The 25,059-nt window shown below is 39.1% G+C and overlaps 1 protein-coding gene and 1 pseudogene across 6 annotated transcripts in view; both read left to right on the forward strand.

Annotated features, from left to right (window-relative positions):
• The window catches only part of PRRG1 (proline rich and Gla domain 1), a 159,643-nt gene that overhangs the window by 86,207 nt on the left and 48,377 nt on the right, over positions 1–25,059 (forward strand). The gene's annotated exons all lie outside the window — the stretch shown is intronic.
• Positions 17,966–18,677, forward strand: LOC129391743 (ferritin heavy chain-like; annotated as a pseudogene).

Below are 25,059 nucleotides of genomic sequence, written 5' to 3' on the forward strand. Positions count from 1 at the left end.
GCAATCTTGGGAATGAAAAATGGAGCTGGAGGAATCAGGCTCCCTGACTTCAGATTATACTACAAGGCTACAGTAATCAAGACAGTATGGTACTGGCACAAAAACAGAAATATAGATCAATGGAACAGGATAGAAAGCCCAGAGATAAACCCACACACATATGGTCACCTTATCTTTGATAAAGGAGGCAAGAATATGCAATGGAGAAAAGACAGCCTCTTCAATAAGTGGTGCTGGGAAAACTGGACAGCTACATGTAAAAGAATGAAATTAGAACACTCCCTAACACCATACACAAAAATAAACTCAAAATGGATTAAAGACCTAAATGTAAGGCCAGACACTATAAAACTCTTAGAGGAAAACATAGACAGAACACTCTGACATAAATCACAGCAAGATCCTTTTTGACCCACCTACTAGAGAAATGGAAATAAAAACAAAAATAAACAAATGGGACCTAATGAAACTTAAAAGCTTTTGCACAGCAAAGGAAAACCATAAACGACGAAAAGACAACCCTCAGAATGGGAGCACATATTTGCAAATGAAGCAACTGACAAAGGATTAATCTCCAAAATTTACAAGGCTCTATTTACTATAGCACGACATGGAAGCAACCTACGTGTTCATCAACAGATGAATGGGTAAAGAAGATGTGGCACATATATACAATGGAATATTACTCAGCCATAGAAAGAAACAAAATTGAGTTATTTGTAGTGAGGTGGATGGACCTAGAGTCTGTCGTACAGAGTGAAGTAAGTCAGAAAGAGAAGGACAGGAATAAAGACGCAGATGTAGAGAATGGACTTGAGGACTCAGGGAGGGGGAAGGGTAAGCTGGGACGAAGTGAGAGAGTGGCATTGACATATATACACTACCAGATGTAAAATAGATAACTAGTAGGAAGCAGCCACATAGCACAGGGAGATCAGCTCAGTGCTTTGTGACCACCTAGAGGGGTGGGAGGGAGGCACAAGAGGGAGGAGATATGGGAATAGATATATGTATACCTATAGCTGATTCACTTTGTTATAAAGCAGAAACTAACACACCATTGTAAAGCAATTATACTTCAATAAAGATGTTATAAAAAATAATAAAATGTTTTACTTCTACAAAAGAAGAGACATATCAGAACTCCCCTCCCCACTCTGACAAGATACCTCTTCACCTCTCCTTAGTCTAGACCAATTGCTATGCAAGGAGAACAGGGATGAGAAAGCACAAGGCAGTGGTATACATTCTCTGGAACTGCTTTATGGTAGGAAATGACATTACCAGTGGTTGCCATTATATAAAGATCCATTCCTGTACGCTAACCATGAAAATAACACTACATGCAAAACAAGTGATGTCAGATGTGATAAAGGGACATCAAATAATCTGAGGAGCAGTGGATGCAGAAGTTTTAAAGAAAGAGGATTTGTTCTCTTGTTAAGTAGAGAAGAATCCAGGGCCTAAGAGGAAGGAGTTCAAGGAGAGATGATCAGAGAGGCAGCATTGCTAGATTTCAGTGTGCACAGCAAAGGTAAAATCAGTTTATAAAGTGATAAGCTGTTAGCATCATGGTTTTTAAATCTTAAGTCCCACAGTTAATAACAGGGAAAAGACTACATCACCCATGATGCCATTATGCAATCACAAAGCACTGTTGGCTTTTAAATTTCTTTCCAGCTTTTTTCTTCTGTATCTGCTTACTTCTTGCAGGGTATTTTTACACATTTTTTCTTATTATTAATATATGTTCATTGTAGAGAAATTGAAAATGTAGTAAAACATAAAATGAATAAAATCACTTGAATTCTTAGCACCATCAGTTTTATAATTTTGGTATTTATCATTCTAGCCTATTTTTAGTATATAATTTTTAATAAGAACAATAGGATTATAGTATAAATCGTGCTTTGTAGCATGCAGTTTTTAATAAAAAACTAGCTCATGTACTTAAATGGAACTTAGTTTTTGATATTGTGATTTTCCAAAAAATACAAATTTTAGATATTCTACTGTGGTTTTCATAAAGCTAATGACTTTTCATCCTGCTTTATCATTCTCCTTTAAAGGAAAGGTAAGAACTTTAGTGGGAATATACTTTGAAACTATGTAAATATTCTGTTCTCCACCAAACTTCTACCTATTAGTTTTTGGGTTTTTTTTTTAAGTGTTTAATGTTTTTATTGCATATAGAATTTTGAGGCTGAATTTCCCTTCTGAATCCAGAACATTATTAAAAAACAAGCATCTTTAAATGTCATTAGGCTTTTCTCCAGGTACTAGTATTTTTACAATCATCAAACAGCATTCTTAGTACTACATGAAGTATAATACCTGGAGATTGAACTATGGAATATGTCAGGACTTAAATGAACTTTGTAAATATACACTGGCTGTGGATCGTACACATTAATCAGACATGATTTCTGCCCACCTTACATGGCATTTTGCTCTCACATACATTTCCCCCCTCAGCTAAGTTTAAGTTCAGATTATCATAGAAATATGTATAACGGGTTTATTAAAAGTCCTAAGATTTGTGAGATACAAGTAGAAATAAACTTTATTTTTCCTTTTCAGTAGAATTTCTCCTTCCACTCATTCCTAGAGTTGATCTTGAGTGCAATCAGTCCACAGCTTTTTTATGTGTTGTTTCCCTTATTTTGTATTTTCAAATGAGTTCCAACCTTACCCACTAGTTTTAATGTCTGCTGTTGATAGTTCTTGACTGAATCAATTAAATTCTAGTTTAATATAATGCTAAATGGTGGATTTCTGACTCCATCATCCTGTGTACGTTTGTCAGTTGGCATTCCACTATGGGCAGGAACTTTCCCGTTATCTATCTTTCATAGATCATTTTATTCAGTGAGTTATAATTCATTGCTGTCAGTGTTTTGATCAAAATGTCTCAAATTTGGTTAATGGAAGTTTCTTCAAACTGGCTTCTCTGTCTCTTTGACATGTCCCTTTCAATTTTTCTAGCACTTTTTTACTTTTTGGCCCAACAAGGGGTTCCAGGATAATCTTGTACTTTCTCTGCCCCAGTCTTGGAATTGGCTGTTTCTCTGAGGAGCCTTTCTTACTTATAGTTAGGAATAATATTTAGAAACCAAGATCTGGGAGCTAGAGTGTTCTCATTGCTATCAGAGTATCATTGTTTCTGGGCCTTCCAGCAACAGAGCTAGGAAAATAATTACACACATATATGCATATAAATGTGTGTATGTGCGTGTGTGTGGTGTATGGACTTGCGTATTCATCCTGCTGATCTCTGATTCCAATACCCCTCAGCATTCTTCTTTGTTTTCCCCATTCTGTATTTGTAGGTGCAATATAGATATTCTTCCACAAGGAGGGCCCTAACTTTCAATAACATCAATATATTAACTCATTTGCCCAGTTCTACAACACACATACAGTGGTTTCAGAATTTTAATACCCATATCGTAATAGGGAGGGGGAAAACATTTATATTCATCCATCCATCTATCCCCTCTGGAAGTCACTCCATATGTATTCACAGAGATTATCCTATTTTTAAAAATCTGTTTAGTACTTCCTTGTACGGATGTGTCACAGTTTATTCAACCAGTCTACTGTATTTAGGCATTAAGTGGTGTCCAGTATTTTTGCAATTACAGATAATGCTGTAATAAATAATTTTGCATTATTGGAAGTATATCTTCAGGGTAAATTCTTAGAAGTGGATTGCTCGTCAAGGATTGATGCATATGTACTTTTGTTAGATATTGCCAGAGTACCCTCTGTAAAGCTTGTACTATTTTACATTCCCACCAGATATTTGAGAGTGCCTATTTCCTCACAGTCTGACCAGCAGAGTGTATTTTAAAAGTGTTGACATTCTTTTCAATCTTTTGGGTGTGATGTGGTATCTTGGTGTTGTTTCAATTTACATTTTTCTTATGAGTGAAGTTGTGTATTTTGCCATGTGTTTATGGGCCATTTTTATATCTGTCTTGTGAATTGTCTTTGCCTTTTGCCCATTTTTGTATCAGATTTATGGTCTTTTTTTCCGTGAATTTTTAATAAGTATTTTAGAGATACTAGCTTTTATTGGTGATATATTTCAAATATTTGCTTACAGTTGTCATTTATATTTTGACTTTGCTTATGGATTTTTCTCATGCAATTTTTTTTCATTTTCATTGAAGCCATAAATTAAAGAAATATTTTATTAAATCCAGATTTTTAATCATAGTAGAAAACCATCCTCTTATGCCCTGGTTATAGAGGAATTCACCCAATTTCTTCTAACATATTTGAGTTTTTACATTTAGATCTCTGATTCACTTACAGTTTATTCTTGGGTGTGGTGTGAGTTATGGATCTGATTTTTTTCACATAGCTATCCAGTTGTCCACAATTTATTATGAAATCCCTCTTTGCCCCAGTGATTTAATTACCCTTTATCATATACCTAATTTCAGTATGTGCCTAGTCAATTTCAGGATTTTATATTCTAGTCCATTGGTCCATCCTTCTGCTTAAATGCCAGTGCCACACTGTTTTATTTATAGAAGATTTTTAGTATACTTAGTATAAATTAGAACTAGTTCTCCTTATAAGCTCTTCTTTTTCAGTGTTTTGTGAGCTATTCTTACATGCCTATTTTTCCATATAAATTTTAGTATTTGTCTAGCACAGAAAAAAATCATTTGTCAGTATTTTTATTGGGATTTCTTTCAGTTTTTAAATTAATTTAGGGAGAACTAACATCTTTAAGATATTAAATCACCCTCTACAAGAAGAGATTTCTATTTGTTGAAATCAGTATTTCTCTCTTTCAGGAATGTTTTATTGTTTTCATCATATAAGTTTTGCATGGTTCTTAGGTTGGTTCCTAACTATTTCTTTGTTGCTATTGTAAATAGGTTCTTTTCCATGATATATTCTAACTGGTTATTATTTGTGAATATGTAAGCTACTGATTTTTTTTAAACCTTATTAAGTTATAATTGACATACAATTAACCACACATATATAAAGTATACAACTTAGTAAGTTTTAACATATGCATACACCTATGAAACCATTACCACAGTCAAGATAGTGAACAGATTCATCATTCCCAAAAGGTCCTTCTTGCCCCATTGTAATTCCTCCTTCCCACCTCTCCCCATGATCAAGAGCACCCCAAGGCAATGATTCATCTGACTTCTGTCACTGTAGATTAGTTTATATTTTCTAGAGTTTTCTATAAGTGAAATCATACATTATGCACTCTTTTGTCTGACTTCTTTTACTCTGCATGATTATGTTCAGATGTCCATAGTGCACATATCAATAGTTAATCATTTTTATTGCTGAGTAGTATATCATTATATGTATATGGACATTTGGGTTGTTTCCAGTGTGGGGTTATTACAAATGAAGCTGCTGTGAACACTCATGTACTAGGTTATTGATTTTTTAAAATTAATAAACCATATATTTATTTTGACTTGAGTTCTAAGAAATCCTGTGGTCCAAGTTATACTTGCAAGGATGCATTAGATTTTTAAAAACTTTTGAGATAATTATAGATTCTCAGAAAATTGCAAAGATAATACAGAGAGGTTCCATGTAGCCTTTACCCAGTTTCCCCCAGTCATTACATCTTACGTAATTGTAGTACAGTATCAAAACCAGGAAACTGACATTGTTACAATCCGTGTGTATAGTTCTGTGCCATTTTATCACTTGTGTAGACTCCTGTAACCACCACTACAGTTAAGATGCAGAATTCTTTCATTTGCACAAAATCTCCCTTAATAGTTGCCGCCCCCCACACCACCATCCCTAACCTGTGGTAATCACTAATCTGTTCCCCACCTCTGTAATTCTGTCATTGCAAGAATGTTATATAAATGGAATCATATATATGGAACCTTTTAATATTGCCTGTTTACACTCAACATAATGCTCTTGAGTTCACCCGAGTTGTGTGTATATCAATAGTTCATTCTTTTTTATTGCTGAGTAGTATTCCATGGTATGGATGTATCACAGTTTGTTGAACCATTCGCTCGTTGAGGGACATCTGGGTTGTTTCCAGTTTGGGGCTATTTTAAATAAAGCTGCTATGAATATTTGTGTACAGGTTTTTGTGTGAACATAAGTTTTTATTTCTCTGGGGTATAATTGTTGTATGCTAAGTATATGTATAGTTCTTTAGGATACTGACAGACTAAGTTGTCATTGTATAAATTACCGTTTTAAATTCCCACCAGCAGTGTTGGAGTGATCCAGTTTCTCTTCATACTTGCCAGCACTTGGTGCTGTTACTGTGTTTCCTTTTTTAGTCATTCTGATAGATGTGTAGTGATATCACATTGTGGTTTTAATTTCCATTTCCTTAATGGCCAGTAATGTTGAACATCTTTTCATGTGCTTATTTTCCATTTATATATTCTCTTCTGTGAAATCTCCTTTCCTGTCTTTTGGTTATTTTCTAATTGGATTGTTTGTTTTCTTGTATTTTTGAGTTTTGAGAGTTTTCTGTAAATTCTAGATACAAATCCATTGTCAGATATGTGTTTTGTAGGCTATTGATTTTTATGTGTTAATTGTATACCTTACTACCTTACCGACCTCTTTTATTGCTTTCAAGGTGAATGATGTTTTTATTGCTTCCCTCTCTGGCCCTTATGCGTGTCAGTGCTTCTCTGTATCCTTTCATGCCCTCAGAGACAGGATGCAGCATTTCAGCAATCTGTGAAGCAGATAGAAGAAGAAACTCTTTCAGCAGTTGCTCAAGCAATTCTCTGCACTCTCCAGCATCACCTCTCCTCTCTATAGAATCATTCTCATTAGCCTACACACCTCTTAGGAAAAAAAACTCTCTTCACCCTACATCTCCCTTCAGCAATCACCTCATTTCTTGAAACTCTGCTCTGTCTGTACTCACTCCCCTGGTGAGCTTTCCTAGTTTGTGGCTTGAAATGCTAATAACTCCCAAATATATATCCTGGAGAGTTACCTTGAACTGCAGACCTGGGTGACTAACTGCCTACTCAACATCTCCTCTTGGAATTGGATACATTTCTCAAACTAAACGTAGACAAATTTGTGTCCCTTCCCTCCAAATCTGCTTCTGCCACAGCCTTTCTGATCTCAGTATGCGGTAGTAACGCATCCATCCATCTCTTTGCTAAGCCCCAAACCTTGTTGCCATCCCTGACTCTTCTCTCTTTTTCATATCCCCACTCCATCTGCCAACAGTGTTGTTCTAACATGAAAGTATATTCAGAATAGAGCCTCCTCTCAGCCTCTCTACTTGTTACCACTTTACATCCAAGCCACCATCACTCTCTCATTCGTATGATTTCTTGGCCCCCTCCTCATAGGTCATTCTCAAAAGAGCAGGCTAGAGTGATCCTTTAAAGTGTCTTCTCTGTAACGGCTTCCTGTCTTCCTCAGTACACATCCAAGTGCTCAGAATCACCTACAAGGCACTAAACGATCAGTCCTCATCCCTCTCCACTCCACACCTCCACTATGGCTGCAGGTACTTCTTTATCTCATCTCCTATGACACATCACCCCTTAATCACTTTTCTGTGGATTCCTTGTGGCTCCTTACACACACATAGCACGTGTCCTGCCTCAGGGCTTTGGCACTTGCTCTTTCCTCCTCCACATGGATGTTTCTGAGCTCCCTCATCACTCCCCGTCAAGTTCACTTTCTCTCTGAGGAAGTATCCTACTTTAAATTGCAACCTCTTGCCCCTTCTGGGAATTACTTTTCTTCCCAGCACTTACCACCATTTGACATCTATTTGTTGTATTTGTTTATTGTTGCTCTCCCCCCAGAACTGTTAGCTCTATGACAGCAGTGTTTCTCTTCTGTTTTGTTCATAGCTATGGTCTTTAGCATATGAGACAGTGCTGGCACATAATGGGAATTAAATATTTGATGAAGGAATGAACGAATGGATTGGCATATTATGAAGTACATTTAATTCATAGGAAGTAGTGATCTGAAACTTGTTCACAAGTTAGCTGATAGATGTGGACTTAATTTAAAATGTATTTTTTATTATGTTGGTGTTAGGTTCCTTTCCTTCTTTATGGTTTAAGGCCTGTCATCTGAGTTTGCTTATGCCATTGAAACCATACCATTTACAAAAAGGTGTAATCCGGGGATTTTGGTCTAGTAAGTGTAATAGAAATGGTATTCTGATCCTTGATCTTTTTCAGAACATCTATTTCAGAATATTGTTTGTTATATGTTAAGAAGGATCTGCTCTGTGTTAAGAAGCATTTGAATAACATAGTATCATCTTTGAAGTTCACTTGATTAATCCAGACAGTGAAGAAAATTATTGACTTTGGGCATTTGCTTTCTAGTCTTAGACTACATACTAACTATCTTTTTGTTTACTAAAATTTATCACTCAGGACAGTTTTACTCATACTTAATTTTCATCATCCCCAAATCTGAACTGTGTGAAGTTAGAAGTATGCTTTCAGTAAAAATTCTTTTTTGGTAATTTCTTACCTAATTTGGAGCATAAGTCTAATTATAAGGTACAGTAGAAGAAAATGTGTTATACTTCATGGTCCTCCTCTTCACCAATGTAGAAATTTGGTCAGATTTATTTGGATGTTATCTGCTGAGTACCTACTGTATAACAGAGACAGGACATACAACAGTGAATAAGCTGATCCTCCCTCCTGGCATTTGAGATCTGGGAGAAACAGCCTGCATACTCAAATAAGCAGTAGTTAACAGAACGCCCTGCGCAAATCCTCTGCTTGGAAGATCACATGGACCTGATTTGGTGTCTCAGCTCTGCCACCTACTGACTGTATTGCTTTGTGCAAACATTTCACCTTTCTAGGCCTCAATTTCTGTACCTTTTAAAAAGGAGAAATTACACCCTCAGCATTAGGTTTGGAGCTGTGCACTTAGCTTAGTGCCTGGCACAGAGAAAGCCTTTGATAAATATATTTTATTCTCGTTTTTAGGTGCTGAATTATAATCACTTTATTTCAGAATCATTATTCGATCTCTACCATTGTTTTCTCTCTTTTCCTCTCTACAGGTCCCCCAGGGTACTTTGCATTTTGGAAGTTTTAATCTTGAACTAACATGAAGAAAATAGTAGTAATTCTTTAAAACAACTATTTCAGAACTTTTCTTGACAAATTATTCTAGTTTATTTGTGCTTGACTTTCCAAAATGGCTGTGCTTGACTTTCCAAAATGGCTGTCCTCAAACTTGAGAGTGCATTAAGAATCGGCTTGGTTGCTTCTCAAAACTGCACAGTCCCCCTCAATGCCCAGATCTGGGTCTCTCATGCTATACCACAGCAAGAGAAATCAGGACTCTTTGGGGGAAATGGCTGATTCGAGGGCTGGAGCAGGGAGAATACAAGATGAGCTGAAGTGTACTGTAGTAACAGAAAGTAAGGAAGTACTCAAAGAGCAAATGAGAGCATGTCCAAGAGGCACAGGAGCCAACCTGAAGGAGCTCTCAGTGGCCAAAGCCAGAACAATTTGAGTAACAAAATAAGTGATGTAGTATTGGATTATAACCTAAAGCGTATAATAAATGCTTGAGTCCATAATGATACAAATAAATGAATAAATAGGTGAGAAGAGACAAATCTACAGTACACAAGAATTCCGAACTGTGTATGTAAATAACCCCTCTCCAGGAGGCAGAGCTTAATTCTCTGCCTCTCTTGAGGGTTGCTTGGTCTTAATGATCTGCTTCCAAAGATTAGAATATGGAAAGTGGGGGGAAATACCTTACTTCTCCACTTATTTTGCCAGTGGAGAAACCTGGCAAACCACTACCTTGACAGGGTGATCAAAGTTAGCATCATCAGTGATAAGTCATATATAGCATGTTATGAGAAGGGACTTCACCTCTGTGATATTTTCCCCCCAAACCAATAACCCCAATGGAATTATGAGAAAATTACCCAAGACATCCAAGTTGAGATATATTCTACAAAATACCTGACCCCTCAAAACTGTCAAGGTCATGAAAAAGAAGAAAAGACTGAGAAACTGTCACAGAACAGATGAGACTAAAGATATATGACGATTAAGTGCAATGTGGATTGGATTCTGGAACAAAAAGGTCATTAGTGGGAAAACCAGTGAAATCCAAATCCATTGTTAATAGTAATGGACCAATATTAGTTAATTAATTATAACAAATGTGCCATCCTAATGTAAGATGCTAACATGAGGGGATACTGGGTGAGGGGTACAGAGGGATGCTCTGTACTATCTTTGCGATTTTGCTGTAGATCTAAAATTACTCCAAAATTTAAAAAAAAATTATTTTAAGAATGCACAGTCCAGGGTCCACAGGTCTCCATAGGGCCAGGGAATCTGCTTTAATGAGCAGTCCTGGGGATTCTAATGTAGGTGATCAGCAGATTACATTTTGTTAGATTGTAAAGCAAATGGTTTAACTAAAACTGCTTAGTTGGAACACTCAAAAAGCTTTGCAGTGGGTAGTATTTCTGGGGGTGTGGACGATTGTCCTGTCTGGGGCTATCCCATGCCCTGTGCACTCCATGCTCCACTCCTCCCCCAAGCTGTGTCTGCAATTTAGAAACTGAGTCCAAGGATTTTAGTCTAAGTCCAGCTATTTCTTTTTGGATAATACCTCTCATTCCAAAGTGTTGCCTTAAATTTGTCTTGTGTGGAAATTATTAAAAGAGAAATTAAAGAAAGAGATATGAAGTGCCCCTTCATACTAGGATATTCTACAAAAGCTACATAGGGGATCTCTGAATTCAGTGCCCACGGCAGGATGTACATAGCATGTAGACACTTGTGACTGAAGACGGTGATCAACAAGAAGTGCTCAGTGTCTGAGGTATTTAACAGTTGGTCACTAGTTCCCTGGAGATTACTTGTCACACCTGCAGGCAGAAACTTGGATTCTTTGACATTGTTAGGGGAACTCCTATTTCACTTAGCTTCTCATGATCCACTGATGGCACTTGAGCCACTGATTCAGAGCTTTGCCCTTTGAGAGCTGAGGGAATTTAGGAAGGTAGGGAGTCGAGTCTGGGCATAGACATATAGGGGGCAAACAGGGGGCATCAGTGTGGCTGTCTCCCAGTCATACTCTATGCATTTCCATCCAAATCTTTCCACACCTTCCCTGGACCCATCCCAGACCCTCTTAGAGGAGCCAAATATGAAGTTCCCTTTCAGCCACAAGGGGTATTTCCTGGGGCTCCCATGCGCTTTGTCACTGTTTCTTTTGGATCTCTTGAGAGTAAGTTAAACAGGACCAAAGTCTGTTATTTTGTGGAATTGGTATTCTGAGCTACCAGAAAGATCAGGAAGGTCTGACAGCACCTTGTCCATTTTATGATCAATTAAGGTAAGTTTTTATTGATTATATTGTCGATGTTGTTTTTAAATTTGTGGTGAACTTTATTCTCTGGCAGTTGGGCCCTTTTGTAGATTATAAATCCTATGTAGCTTCAGTTATTCTTTTCAGGTTATGGTATTAACTTAATTTGGAGGGTTTCAGCCTGCATATTAACAAAGCAGTGGACTTGCTCCAGTGTGGGTCTCTCCCGCCCATGCCAGTAGTCTGTTAACCTTGACCTGAAGTTACCTCAGCACGTTTCCTGTCTTAATGCCAGTTAATCTTTTTTCAGACCTCCCCTCAGAGACTGGGTACTGGTGGGGCTGAGGGGTCCATTTTTTTTGTCATTTGTAGAATCATCTGCACCATAGATTTAATATAACTCTGCGTATCTTTTTTTTTTTTTTTTTTTTTTTGTGGTACGTGGGCCTCTCACTGTTGTGGCCTCTCCCATTGCGGAGCACAGGCTCCGGACGCGCAGGCCCAGCGGCCATGGCTCACGGGCCCAGCCGCTCCGCGGCATGTGGGATCCTCCCAGACCGGGGCGCGAACCCGGTTCCCCTGCATCGGCAGGCGGACGCGCAACCACTGCGCCACCAGGGAAGCCCAACTCTGCGTATCTTAAGCAGCAATGTCCAGTTAGTGATGCCCTGTTTAACCTCCAAATATGCTGCTATTTACCCATGATTACCCTCAAGACACATGTGGAATTTCAGAACTCATCAGTACTCATTAGAATTAGTTTGCCAGAAGGAGTTCTCCTAATAGAGCTGGTGGAAATTCAAGGGTTCCATGGGAATATCCCACCAGAGTTCAAGGTCACACAGTGATGAATCAGGTGTCTGAAAAGACCCTGCCTTGCATGACCACTCTAGTTTGACAGTCTAGACTCTTGTTCCTTGAAGACAGGCAAATCTCATACCTTTCTAGGCACTTTGGGGCATAAAAATTCCTATCCATTCTCTTCCACTTGAAACTTGAGTGTTGGATTCGCTTTAGGCGCTCACCTTTTCCTCCTCTGCTCCTTCAACTTCTCCTAGACCTTGACCTGAAGATCGTGGGGTAAGGAGAGGGTCATGATCTGCTCTTTAACCCTTGCCCCTTCCCATTTCTCTCTCCTCTGGTATTTTGAGGACCTGGGAGAAGGAAGGGGAAAGGGGACAGATGTCTCTAACTTAACTGGTATTGCTGTCACCCCCTCTTGGCTGTCACTAATTCTTTGGTGGGCCTAATTATAAGTTGGGTGGGAGATGCACAGTATTCTTCAAGGGCTCCTAGAAGAAGCCTCCCCACAACACAGTTCCAAGAATAGGAGTCATGACTCTGCACTGGCCTCTTTTGCCCCTTTCCCCAGCTGGCTCCTATCCTGGTATGCACACCTCACTTCCTCGTTGTTGAGGCCCTCTGCCTGGCAAACAGCCCTCTAAGTCAGAGTAGCAACAACATAGCTCACGTTTTGCACAGTATCCACCTAACTTATGGGAAGTACTTATACCCTCATTTTAATCCTTGGAAGGAGTCTGCTCTATTGCTGACCCTGTTCCCCACCTTGCTTTTCCTCATATCCACCCTGCCCTTCCTATGGGCACAGGGGGCAGGAGTGGGGCACATCGGCCATTCCACTGCTTAAGCGGATGTCCACTTGGGGAGTGGTTGTTAGTGTTCTCCTCTTGCAGGTACCCTACATGTGGCTTTCTTGGAGCTCCCCTTAGTACTTCACGGTCTTAGGGTCTAAACAGTAACTTTGAATTTATGAAAGTGTGACAAACCAACCTAGCATGTGCCGTGGTGATCCTAGTGGCCCCGTCAGCCACTGCTTTGGAGTGCCTGATTGCTTGCTAGGCAGTACTGTCACTGTTAGGAACGGCTCACGTTATCCAATAGTGAGTGGCATTCAGTCAGTGGAATTGATGAGAATGAAACTTTCACATTCAAATTGGGATTTGAGTAGAACCCTAAATCAGCAACTTTGCTTGGTAAATGTTTAACGCACCTATTATTTCATCTGAAAGATGGTGTCACATGCCTCCCGTGGCATGCTAGGAGGAGGTTAGCTATGAATTCAGAGAACAGGGGTTTGTTTACCTGTTACCCAAGGAATTATATTCTTTAGCCTAATACATTAAACCTCTCTCTCCAAAGAAGTAAAAGAAGAAAAAAGTCAGAAACCACCCATTCTAGGATGAGGCTGAAGTGTTGTAAAATGATACAATATCCAACAGAAAATGCCAGGTTCTTTTTAATTAATGTTTTCTATCTTTATGCATAACACTGTGGACCATTAGGGCCACAAATAAATTACCAAAAAGTTTAAACAATTATGAATAGTTTAAAAAAGTAGCTACTTTGATAGATATACTAAGGCAAGTGGATGACAAAACCCAATATGTTTTATCATATTTCATCAATTCTCTAATCATTTATTCACACTTTAACTTCTGTGAAATTGAGGTGCAGCTTACAATCAATGACGTGGTTGAAAGCATGTTTTTTTCTTTTTTAATACAGAAAAAAGTGTGCTTTCCAATTCATGCTATATTTGATAAAATACAGCAGCCAATCGCCACCCCTGCGCACTCCTCAGAGATTCCCATCTGGATGGGGCTACTACTGTAAATCAATTTCTGTTACAGTGGGTGGCTGCGGATTTAATATTGGGGGTGGTAACTGGTCCTTTCCCCCAGTGTTAGGGTATAGTTCCTCTAGTGTTAGGGTGCAGCTCCCCCAGGACAAGACTTCTGACCATGGTTCTCATGGTTGGAATATCAGCAACTGTAGAAATAAGACTCAGTTTAGTGGGATAGGGAGGGTGGGAGGGAGACACAAGAGGGAGACGATGTGGGGGGATATATGTATACGTATAGCTGATTCACTGTGTTATACAGCAGAAACTAACACACCATTGTAAAGCAATTATACTCCAATAAAGATGTAATAAATAAAGTGACGATTAAAAAAGAAGATTCAGTTTAGCCACTTCCAAGGTACAATAAAATCAGTGGCAAAGGAAATTAGAACTTTGCAATAGCCCTATATTGTCAGCCATATGTCTTAAGTACCATCATGCTGAAACAGGGCATCTCTTCCCCTAGTGCACACACAGCCACCTGCAGAGCAAAGAGGGCTCCGCCTTTTCTTGAATTGTATGCTTCAGAGGGTTGCACTAATGCCATAACTTAACATAGCCATTACTATTTGAATGTTAAAATATTACCCCATTCCCAAAGCTAATATTTGATACCAATCACTGCTCATCATGAATAGACTAAAGCCTGATTTTTCTTTCCATTCTGTCATTGAAGAAAGACTCATGGACTAGGCTCCAATCATTGTTATAACTGATAGGGTCCAGGAAAACCAAATAGGTCAAGCTCTTCATTTCACAAAGAAGGAAATAACAGCCTCAGAGAAGTTGTCAGTTTGCTCATTTCCCCACAGCAAGATATTGATTGGTGCACCCCCAAGTAGGACCCAGGTCTCCCTGCCCTGCCCTCCCCTCCCTCTGCGTTGAACACAGTTCCCTCCTAATTTAATGGGTGATGGTTATGCTGGGGCTTCACAGTGGAACAGTTTACCTCTAGGCTTCTTATGCCAGTTCTTATTACGCCATTAGTAAAGGCACATCACAAAATGCTTATTCAAGCCCAGATATGATTGAAATGGAGAAACTGGTGGCCGGTTCATACTCTTAGCTGTATTTTTATTTTTACTGTTTTAAAATGCATTAGAACAGGCAAAGCGGGTGACATTCTTTGCATCTGTAGACCAATATTGTGAGTGCCAAAAAGACCAATGATGCGCCTGATTTCTGACTGGAGTTGGAACTCGTGGCTTTTGATTCCTAATCAAGTACTCCTGAGCATCATACCATGTAGCTGACACAGTTGGAGCACAAGGCAGGAAGGAAAGAAAGAGAAAACCTAATAGAACTTGCAATATAATAGGGCCAATTGGGAAAGAATATAGAGGTTGGCTGAAATTTCCTGTTACCGAGAAGTGGCAACCTGAACTCTTAGACAGTTTTGAACTTGTTTGGTTTAATGGTGAGATCATTTTCAAGGGAGCTGTCTTTAAGCTAAATAAACTGATGAGGTTTCATTGTAATTCTAGAGTAATGTCTGAAGAGGCAGAAGAGATGATAAAGAATTCTATTTAAAGTTAGTGAAACTTTTCAATTCTATAGAGATTCATTTTTATTACTTTGAAAGACAGATTACATTATAAAGATCCAGGTACATACTAATAACTAAAATGAGATAAAGTAGTAAGAACAATAATTCCCCACAAATCTAGAATTTATATTAGTTTTTCATTAAAACTGTTCCATTTTGCTGTTTTGTATTTTAAAGTATTAAAATCCAAAAACTAACACAACACTGTAAATCAACTATACTTCAAAAAAAAAAAAAAAAAAAGAAAAAAAACCCCCAGGGTAAGCTTTAGACAAAACAGAGATAAATAATTATTTACTAGGAATTGTAATATCTCTTCAACTTACTATAAAGAGATACTTTGTTCTAGTGTATGCCATTCTATTTGCCTTCTCCACTCTACCACCTCTTGTATTACTCATTTCCATTATACTAGAAATCCTGTGCTCATTGCAGTTTGGTCTGAATTGTCCTACCACCAACATTCTTGGTGAGAAAAGAAAGTAATTGCCTGAATTAATGTATTCTAAGTTGCAATCTGTGTGGCAGATAGTTGATCTAAGAACCATTTTACCCCCTTCTTCCTTGTTAAGAGAACCCCAATTTGGGGGAGTAATAACATACCCAGGTGCTAGAGGTGAATCATAATTAGTCTAATCATGATTCTGTTGTAGTCTAGTCATTTCCATGACTAATCACAGCAATATTGTTCCCTTTTCGTAATCTGTAGTAATGTCTTCTCCCTCATTCTTGATATTGGTAATTTGCCTTCTCTCTTTTTTCCTGATCAGTCTAGAAATTTATCTGTTCTTTAATCCTAAAGAGTCTGTGTTTGGTTTTATTTATTTTCTCTATTTTTTGTTTATTTTCTATTTCACTGAATTTTCCTTTCTTGATTGTTCCTGACTTCTGCTTGATTTGGGTATTTATTGCTCATCTTTTTCTTGTTCCTTAAGGGAGATGGTTAGATTTTTGATTTTACATGTTTTTTCTTTTCTAATCTTGTGTGATTTGAATCCTTTGAAATTTATTGAGACTTGGTTATGGCCCAGAATATGATTTATCTTGGTAAATATTCTATGTGTACTTGAGAAGAATGTGCTTCTAAAGAATATATTTAAAAGTTTCTTCTCTTCTGTTTCATGAGTATTACTTCTTCCTCTTTTCCTTTTCGCCTCCTGATTTATAAGAAGTAATACCGTACTGGTTGCCTGCAGAAAGGAGACTAGTGTGGCTTTGAACCATGTGACTGTATTACCTATTCATAAAATTATTTACAGTTTTAGAAATTTTAAAAACATGATAATTGAATCATGGTAGTGGTTAAACACAGCAAAAACATCTACGTACACACACACACACACACACACACATACATACATACATACATACCCTAAAGGGTATCATTAGCGCACCAGAAATATGAGGAATTCTTGGAAGATAGGAAACGGCAGATGCAGCCAAATGAGTTAATTCAGAGAATTTGAAACATCTGCAGTAGAAAACTGAGGCCATTCAGACATACTTCAGGAACAGTCACCAAAACTGAAGCATTGTACAGAGTCCTAGGTCAGCAGCGAGATGAAAGAGCTAATCTGTGAACAGTACATGTTTCATCCTGCCCTGAGCCTCCCCCACCCCTGCTTCCATTGGGCATAAGCACCTGTGCCATTTGACCACCTTTAATCTCCCAAAACTGCACTCCAAAGACAGTGAATGAGCTTAAGATACCTGTAGACCTGCACAGAAGGGAAACATCAGGACACAGCTACCTCGAAGGGAAAAACATTTGTCTTCTGATGTGAGAAATTATATCTTTCTTTTGGCAACAGTGAGGGTCTCTAGCCTACCTGAAAGCTCCATGCCATGTTCCCGCAAAGGAGGCCACTGAATAATTGACACGCTCTGCCCTCCCATTCCAACGAGGAGACTATAAGTGAAATGGATGTCACAACTCTAGAGCTGATCCATGCTAATTACCGAGGCTAATCAAATGAGTCCTTTCTTCCTAAGTTTAAATGAACAAAAAGGCTTGCCAGACATTGAGGAAAGTAAAAGAGAAGATCATGATGAACAAACAACTATTTCTGGAGTAAAAGCAAATATAATACAGGAAACAGAATAAATTCATATTCTCAGAATTTTAAGGAAGACAGCGGGTTTATAAAATGAGAACAGGGTGCTATAAGAAGGAGCAATTAGAGAACAAGGGAAAGTCCTTGCAAGATAGAAATATTATTGCAAAATTTAAAGATTAATAGATGCCAGGTGCTCAGGGCAGTCGGCCTGCCTCCGCCGAGGCCTGGATGGAACCTAGGACACAGCGTTCGTGCCCCGCCCTCCGTGCACATCCACCCTCCCATCCCCCCATAACGGAACCAGAACCTCCTTTCCCCCCTTCCAAACCCGGGTAATGGACCCGCCTTCCGGTCCATCCCAGAGCGGCCGCCCTCTTCGACCACATGGGAACGATGCTCCGAGGCAGCTACCGCGGGCCCCGTGACTTCACCTTCACCTTGGCCTTCACGCCCGCCACGCTGCCCGCCATGCTGCCAGTGCCGCCCTAACAGGTGCGCCAGAACTACCACCCCGACTGCGAGGCCGCCGTCAGCAGGCATTTCACCCTGGAGCTCCACGCCTCTTTCGTGTTCCTGGCCGCGGCCTTTTACCTCGACCGCGACGACATGGCCTTGAAGCACTTCACCGGGTTCTTCCTGCGCCGCTCCCACGAGCACAGCAGGCGGGCCCAGGGCCTGATGCGCCTGCAGAACCAGCGCGGGGCCGCCTCAACTTCCATCAACATCAGGAAGCCAGTCAGTGACGAGTGGAAGAGCGGCCTCAAGGCCATGAAGTGCGCCTTGTTCCTGGAGAAGCGCGTGAACCGGAGCCTGCTCCACCTGCACCAGCTGGCCGCCGACAAGAGCGACCCGCACCTGCATCACTTCCTGGAAACTCACGACCTCAGCCAGCAGGTGGAGTTCATCAGAGAGCTGGAGGGTCATGTCACCACCCTGAGCATGATGGGGGCCCCGGACGTCGACCTGGCAGGGTACTTCTTTGACAAGCTCACCCTGGGCGACAGTGACAAGAAGAACTGAGCCTGGACTGGACTTCTCCAGAGCCACGGGATGACCAGAGCCCTGGTCACCGTGCCTGCCATGCAGACGGCAACAGTGCCCTTGCAGAGGAAGTTCACTTCAGTTTTTTTCTTCTAGTTTTTCCATTTCTTCCAATAAAGTTATTGGTTCCTAAAGAAAAAAAGGTCTCTGGTTGATTCACGTGGGCAAATCTCATTTTTTAAATTTTAAAACAGGTATCCAGGAGTCTCTGAACACAGCCATACCCCAACCATATGCAGCTCAGGATCTCCACAGTGGGAGGGAGAAGGTGTTCGATGAGGCCCTCGAAAACACAAAATCAATCTTCCCCTTATAAATAATGTGGGTATATGGGGGTAGACTGGGGTGGGGTGGGGTGAGGTAGGGGTCCCTGAATGTGGGTGCATGTGCATAGTAAAAGTATAGAACCATAGCCTGAAACTCATGACTGCAGTTGCCTCTGGGGAAGAAGTGAAGGGAATGGGATTGGGCAGGGGTTAAAATAAAGGGAGTCTTCAGTTTCACCCGAAATGTTTATGTTCATTAATTATGCAGATACTAATGGTTAAGTATGAGTAGCAAGATGGGGGGTGGAGGGGTTTGGAAGTCTGAATGGTGGAGTATCTCTTTGACAAGTTCACTCTGGGCAACAGTGATAATGGAAAAATGAGTGTTAGGCTGTCTTGCTCAGAAACATGGGGGTGACTTCCCATGGTCACCAATGCCTGGCATGCATGTTGTAATAATAAAACATCCACTTATATATGTTTTCTTTCCTTTGTATCATGTGTATATATGCGTGCGTGTGTGTGTGTGTATATATACACATTTTTTAATTCCAACCAGCAGCAGAGTTCATTTTGAATCTCCAGACTAGATTCTGAATGTTTGCTTAGGAAGACGCCCTTTGTTGAAAAGCAGTTCGGTGATCACATTACTGGAAATGATGTAGCTGCTTCCTAGACCTTTCCTGAGCCTGGCTGTATTTCTGCCCTTGGGTTTCTTATATCCAACTTTGGTTTCGTTTTTGTTATTTGCTACCAAGAGAACCTAAGCTAATATATTAGTCTTATTATCAACACACTTTTACCAGCCTCCACTGTATTTACAGTAAATAGCTCTTCTAGGGTAGTAAATGACATTTTTCCTTTATCCCTACTACAGAGTCCACTGAAAGGAAAAAGGATCAAGGGTGGAAGGGATCAAATAAGAACAATTGCCTGGTTGATTCGTGTGTGCAACTCTCTTACCTTTTAAGTTTTAAAACAAGTATCCAGGTGTCTCTCCAGCTACCCATGCCTGGTCCACATGTAGCTCAGGACCTCCACAGAGGGAGGGAGAAGGTATTCCATGGGACCCTGGAAAACACAAAATCCGTCTTCCCCTAATAAACAATGTGGGCATGGCCTGGGGCCCCGGTGAATGTGATGTGATGTCTCTACATACTTAAAGTATAAAAACATGGCCTGAAAATCATGATTGGGGTTGATCAGGGGAAAGAGTGAAGGGAATGGGATTGGGCAGGGGTTGAAATAAAGGGGGTCTTCACTTTATTTGAAATGTTAATGGTTAATTCTGGGTTAGCAAGATGGGGGCCCTGGAACCCAACACGGCAGAGTCCCTCTTTGAAAAGCTCACCCTGCGCTACAGTGTTAAGGGAAACTGAGCCTTAGCCTGTCTTCCCCATAGATGTGAGGGTGACTTCCTCTGGTGCCCTATGCAGGACATGCAGTTGTCCTTAGAAAACCTCTACTTTCCCCTTATAAACAGTGTGGTTATGTGGGGTGAGGTGAGAGGGGCGATTTGGGGCTCTGGTGTCTGTGGGTGCATGTGTATGGTTAAAATGTGGATAAAAACATGTTCTGTAATGCATCATAGCGGTTGCCTCCCAGGAAGAAGTGAAAAACGGGATTGGGCAGGGATTAAATAAATGGAGTCTTCAACTTTATCTGAAGTATTTTAGCTTATTAAATTATGCAAGTGTTAATGTTTATTACTTCTCAGTAACAATCTGGGGCCTTGAAAACTGGCATAGTGGAGTACCTGTGTGGCAGGCTTGCCCTTGTCAGTGATTATGGGAACTGTGCCTTAGGCTGGCTTCTCCATAGACACAGGTACGACTTCATATAGTTAGCAGTGCCAGGCATGCATGCTGTGGTTATAAAACCTCTGCCTTTGTTTTCTTTTTTTTGTACAATTTCTACTAATAATTTAGTACAAAAAGAAAACCCTACTCAGTACAAGGGTTGAAAATTTAACATAGTTGCTGAACATCAAATTTTTGATAATGAATGTACAGTAGATTGAATCTCCGTCAGAGAAATAATTAAGAGTCATAGAAGAACCTTGTACAATAACTAATAGCCACCAATAGAAATTTCAGAAGGAGAAAATAGAGGGTTCTGTAGAAGGGGACACAGTAAGCAAGAAATATTTTTAAAATGCTAACTACATCCAAATACTATTATCATATATTTTTCTCTTTTAATTATACCAACACTCTAAATTAGATTAATAGATCTCCCTATGTGGAATTATTATTCCTGGAATGATATTTGGTTGCTTGATTTATTTTATTTTTTTAACATCTTTATTGGAGTATAACTGTTTTACAATAGTGTGTTAGTTTCTCCTTTACAACAAAGTGAATCAGTTATACATATACATATGTTCCCATATCTCTTCCCTCTTGCGTCTCCATCCCTCCCACCCTCCCTATCCCACCCCTCTCATGGTCACAAAGCACAGAGGTGATCTCCCTGTGCCATGCGGCAGCTTCCCACTAGCTATCTAATTTACATTTGGTAGTGCATATATGTCCCTGCCACTCTCTCACTTCATCACAGCTTACCCTTCCCCCTCCCCATGTCCTCAAGTCCATGCTCTAGTAGGTCTGTGTTTTATTCCCATCCTACCACTAATCTCTTCATGACATTTTTTTTTTCTTAGATTCCATATATATGTGTTAGCATACGGTATTTGTTTTTCTCCTTCTGACTTACTTCACTCTGTATGACAGACTCCAGGTCTATCCACCTCATTACAAATAACTCAGTTTCATTTCTTTTTATGGCTGAGTAATATTCCATTGTATATATGTGCCACATCTTCTTTATCCATTCATCTGTTGATGGACACTTAGGTTGCTTCCATGCCGTGACTGTCTTTAAATAAAAACCATTATTTCTCCTACTGGTTCCTTGGCTGCTGCTTCTGTTGTACAGATCTTCCTCAACTTACCATGGGGTTACGTCCCAGTAAACCCATGGTAAGTTGAAAATATCATAAATTGAAAATGCATTTAATACACCTGACGTGTCAAACATCACTGCTTAGCTTCACCTACATTCAGTGCACTCAGAACACCTAGGTTAGCCTATAGTTGGGCAAAATCATCTAATGCAAGGACTATTTTTTAATAAAGTGCTGACCATCTCGTGTAATTTATTGACTACTGTACTGACAAGCAGAGTGCTTGTCTGGGTCCGTGGTGGTTGCATCTATCCGCTGTCTCCTGGTGTGGTCGCGTGGCTGGTGGGGAGCTGGGGCTTTGCCACCCAGCATCAGGAGGAAGTGTCTTTCCCCATACGTCCCATGTGTTTATTTTTGTTTTTATTTCCATTTCTCTAGGAGATGGGTCAAAAAGGATCTTGCTATGATTTATGTCATAGAGTGTTCTGCCTATGTTTTCCTCTAAGAGTATAATTTTTTGAGCTATAACATTCTATAATATTAAGATGTACAGTGTGTTGATTTGATACACATATATTGTGAAGTGATTGCCACCAAAGCCTAAGCTGAAACCTCCATCACTTCACATAATTACCATTTCTTTTTGGTAGTCAGAATATTTAAGATTTACAATCTTAGCGACATCCAAGTATATAATACAATATTGTTAACTGTATATTAGATCCCCAAAGTTTGTACCCTTTGATTAACATCTCCCCCTTTCCCCCACCCCAAGCCTCCAGTAACCACCATTTTACTCTGTGAGTTTTGCTTTTTTAAATTCCACATATAAGTGATAGAATACAATATTTGTCTAACTTATTTTACTTAGCATAATACCCTCAAGGTTCATTCTAGTTGTTAAAAACATCAGGATTTCCTTCTTTCCCATGGCTGAATAATACTCCATTGTGTATGTGTGTGTGTATATATATATATATATATATATATATATCACATCATCTTTATCCATTCATCCACTGATAGACACTTAGGTTATTTTCATATGTGGGCTCTTGTGAATAATGTTGCATTGAACATGGAGATGCAGATATGTCTTTGAGATCCTGTTTTCATTTCTTTTAGATAAATACCCAGAGAAGGGATTGCAAGATCATATGGTAGTTCTACTTTTAATTTTTGAGGAGTGCCCCTACTGTTTTTCATACTGGGTGTATCAATTTACATTCCCAACAACAGTACACAAGGGATCTGTTTTCTCTACATCCTTGCCAACACTTGTTATCTCTTTTACTTTAATGATAGCCATTCTAATAGGTGTGAGGTGATATCTCGTTGTGGTTTTGATTCGAATTTCCCAGATAATTAGTGATGTTGAACACCTTTGTATGTACCTGTTGGCCATTTGTATGTCTTTTTTGGAAAAATGTCTATTCAGGTGACTTGACCACTTTTTAATTAGGTTATTTGTCTTTTTTGCTAGTGAATTCTGTGAGTTCTTTATATATTTAGGATATTTTTATCAGATATATGATTTACCTGTTTGCTTTATTGATCGTTTCTTTTGCCATACAGACCTTTTTTTAGTTTGATGTAGTCCTACTTACTTATTTTTGCTTTTGCTGCTTGTACGTTTAGTGTCATATCCACAAAATTGTTGCCAGGACCAAAGGCAAAGAAGTTTTCTCCCATGTTATCTTCTAGGAGTTGTATGACTTCAGACCTTATGTTTAAGTCTTTAATCCTTTTTGAGTTAATTTTTTGAGTGGTGTAAGATAGGAGTCTAGTTTCATTCTTCTGAATGTGGTTATCTAGTTTTCCCAACACCATTTAACAAAGAGATTATCCTTTCCTCATTGAATATTCTTGGCTTCCTTGTCAAATACTAGTTGGCCCTATATGTATGGGTTTATATCGGAGCTCTTGATTATGTTCCATCAGACTATGTGTGATTTTTATGCCAGTACCATACTGTTTTGATTACTAAAGCTTTGTATTATAGTTCAAAATCAGGAAGTATGATGCCTCCAGCTTTGTTCTTATTTCTCAAGATTCCTTTGGTTATTTGGGGTGTTTTGTGCCTCCTTAGGAATTTTAGGATTGTTTTTCTATTTCTGTAAAAAATCCCATTGAAATTTTGATAGGAATTGCACTGCATCTATAGGTGGCTTTGGCTAGTATGGACCTTTTAACCATATCAATTCTTTTCCTCAGTGAACACAGTATATCTTTCATTTTATTGGGTCTTCCATTTCTTTTATCAAAGTCTTAAAATTTTCAGTGTACATATCTTTCACCTTCTTGGTTCAGTTTATTTTTAAGTATTGCTTTTGATTTTATTGTGAATAAGATTGTTTTCTTTATTTTTCAGATGTCTTGTTAGTGTATAGAAAATACAACTGTTTATGTTAATTTTGTATCCTGCAACTTTCCTGAATTTCTTGATTAGTTATAACAGGTTTTTGGTGGAGTCTTTAGGACTTTCTGTATATAAAATCATATCATCTGCAAAGACATTCTGACTTCTTCCTTTGCAATATGGATGCCTTTTATTTCTCTTTCTTGCCTGATGGCTATGGCTGGGACTTCCAGTACTACGTTGAATAGGAGTGGTGAGAGCGGGATTCTTGTCTTGTTCCTGATCTTAGAGGAAAAGCTTTCAACTTTTCATCATTGTGGATGATGTTAGCTGTGGACTTGCTCTATATGGCTTGTATTATGTTGAGGTGTCTTCTCTCTATACCCAATTTCAGAATTTTTATCATGAAAGAATGTATTTTATTAAATTATTTTTCTTCATCAAGGTGATGATTTTTATCTTCCATTCTATTAATGTAGTGGATCAGTTTTTGATTTGCATATGTTAAACTATCCTTCCATCCCAGTGATAAATCCCACTTGATCATAGAACATGACCTTTTTAATGTGCTGCTCAGTTCAGTTTGCAAAGGTTATGTTGAGGATATTTGCATCTATACTGAACAGGGATACTGACCTGTAGTTTTTTTTCTTGTAGTGTCCTTATCTGGCTTTGGTATTAGGGTAATGCTAGCCTTGTAAAATGATTTTTGGAGTGTTCCCTCCTCTCCAATTTTTTGGAAGTGTTTGAGAAGGATTGGTGTTAATTCTTTTTTAAATGTTTGGTAAAATTCACCAGGGAAACCATCTGGTCCTGGCTTTTCTTTGGGAGAGCTTTTTCATTAGTGATTCAATTACCCTACTCATTATTGTTCTGTTCAGATTTTCTGTTTCTTCCTGATAAAGTC

This window comes from Physeter macrocephalus, chromosome 21 (genome assembly GCF_002837175.3).
Source record: "Physeter macrocephalus isolate SW-GA chromosome 21, ASM283717v5, whole genome shotgun sequence".
NCBI lineage: Eukaryota > Metazoa > Chordata > Mammalia > Artiodactyla > Physeteridae > Physeter > Physeter macrocephalus.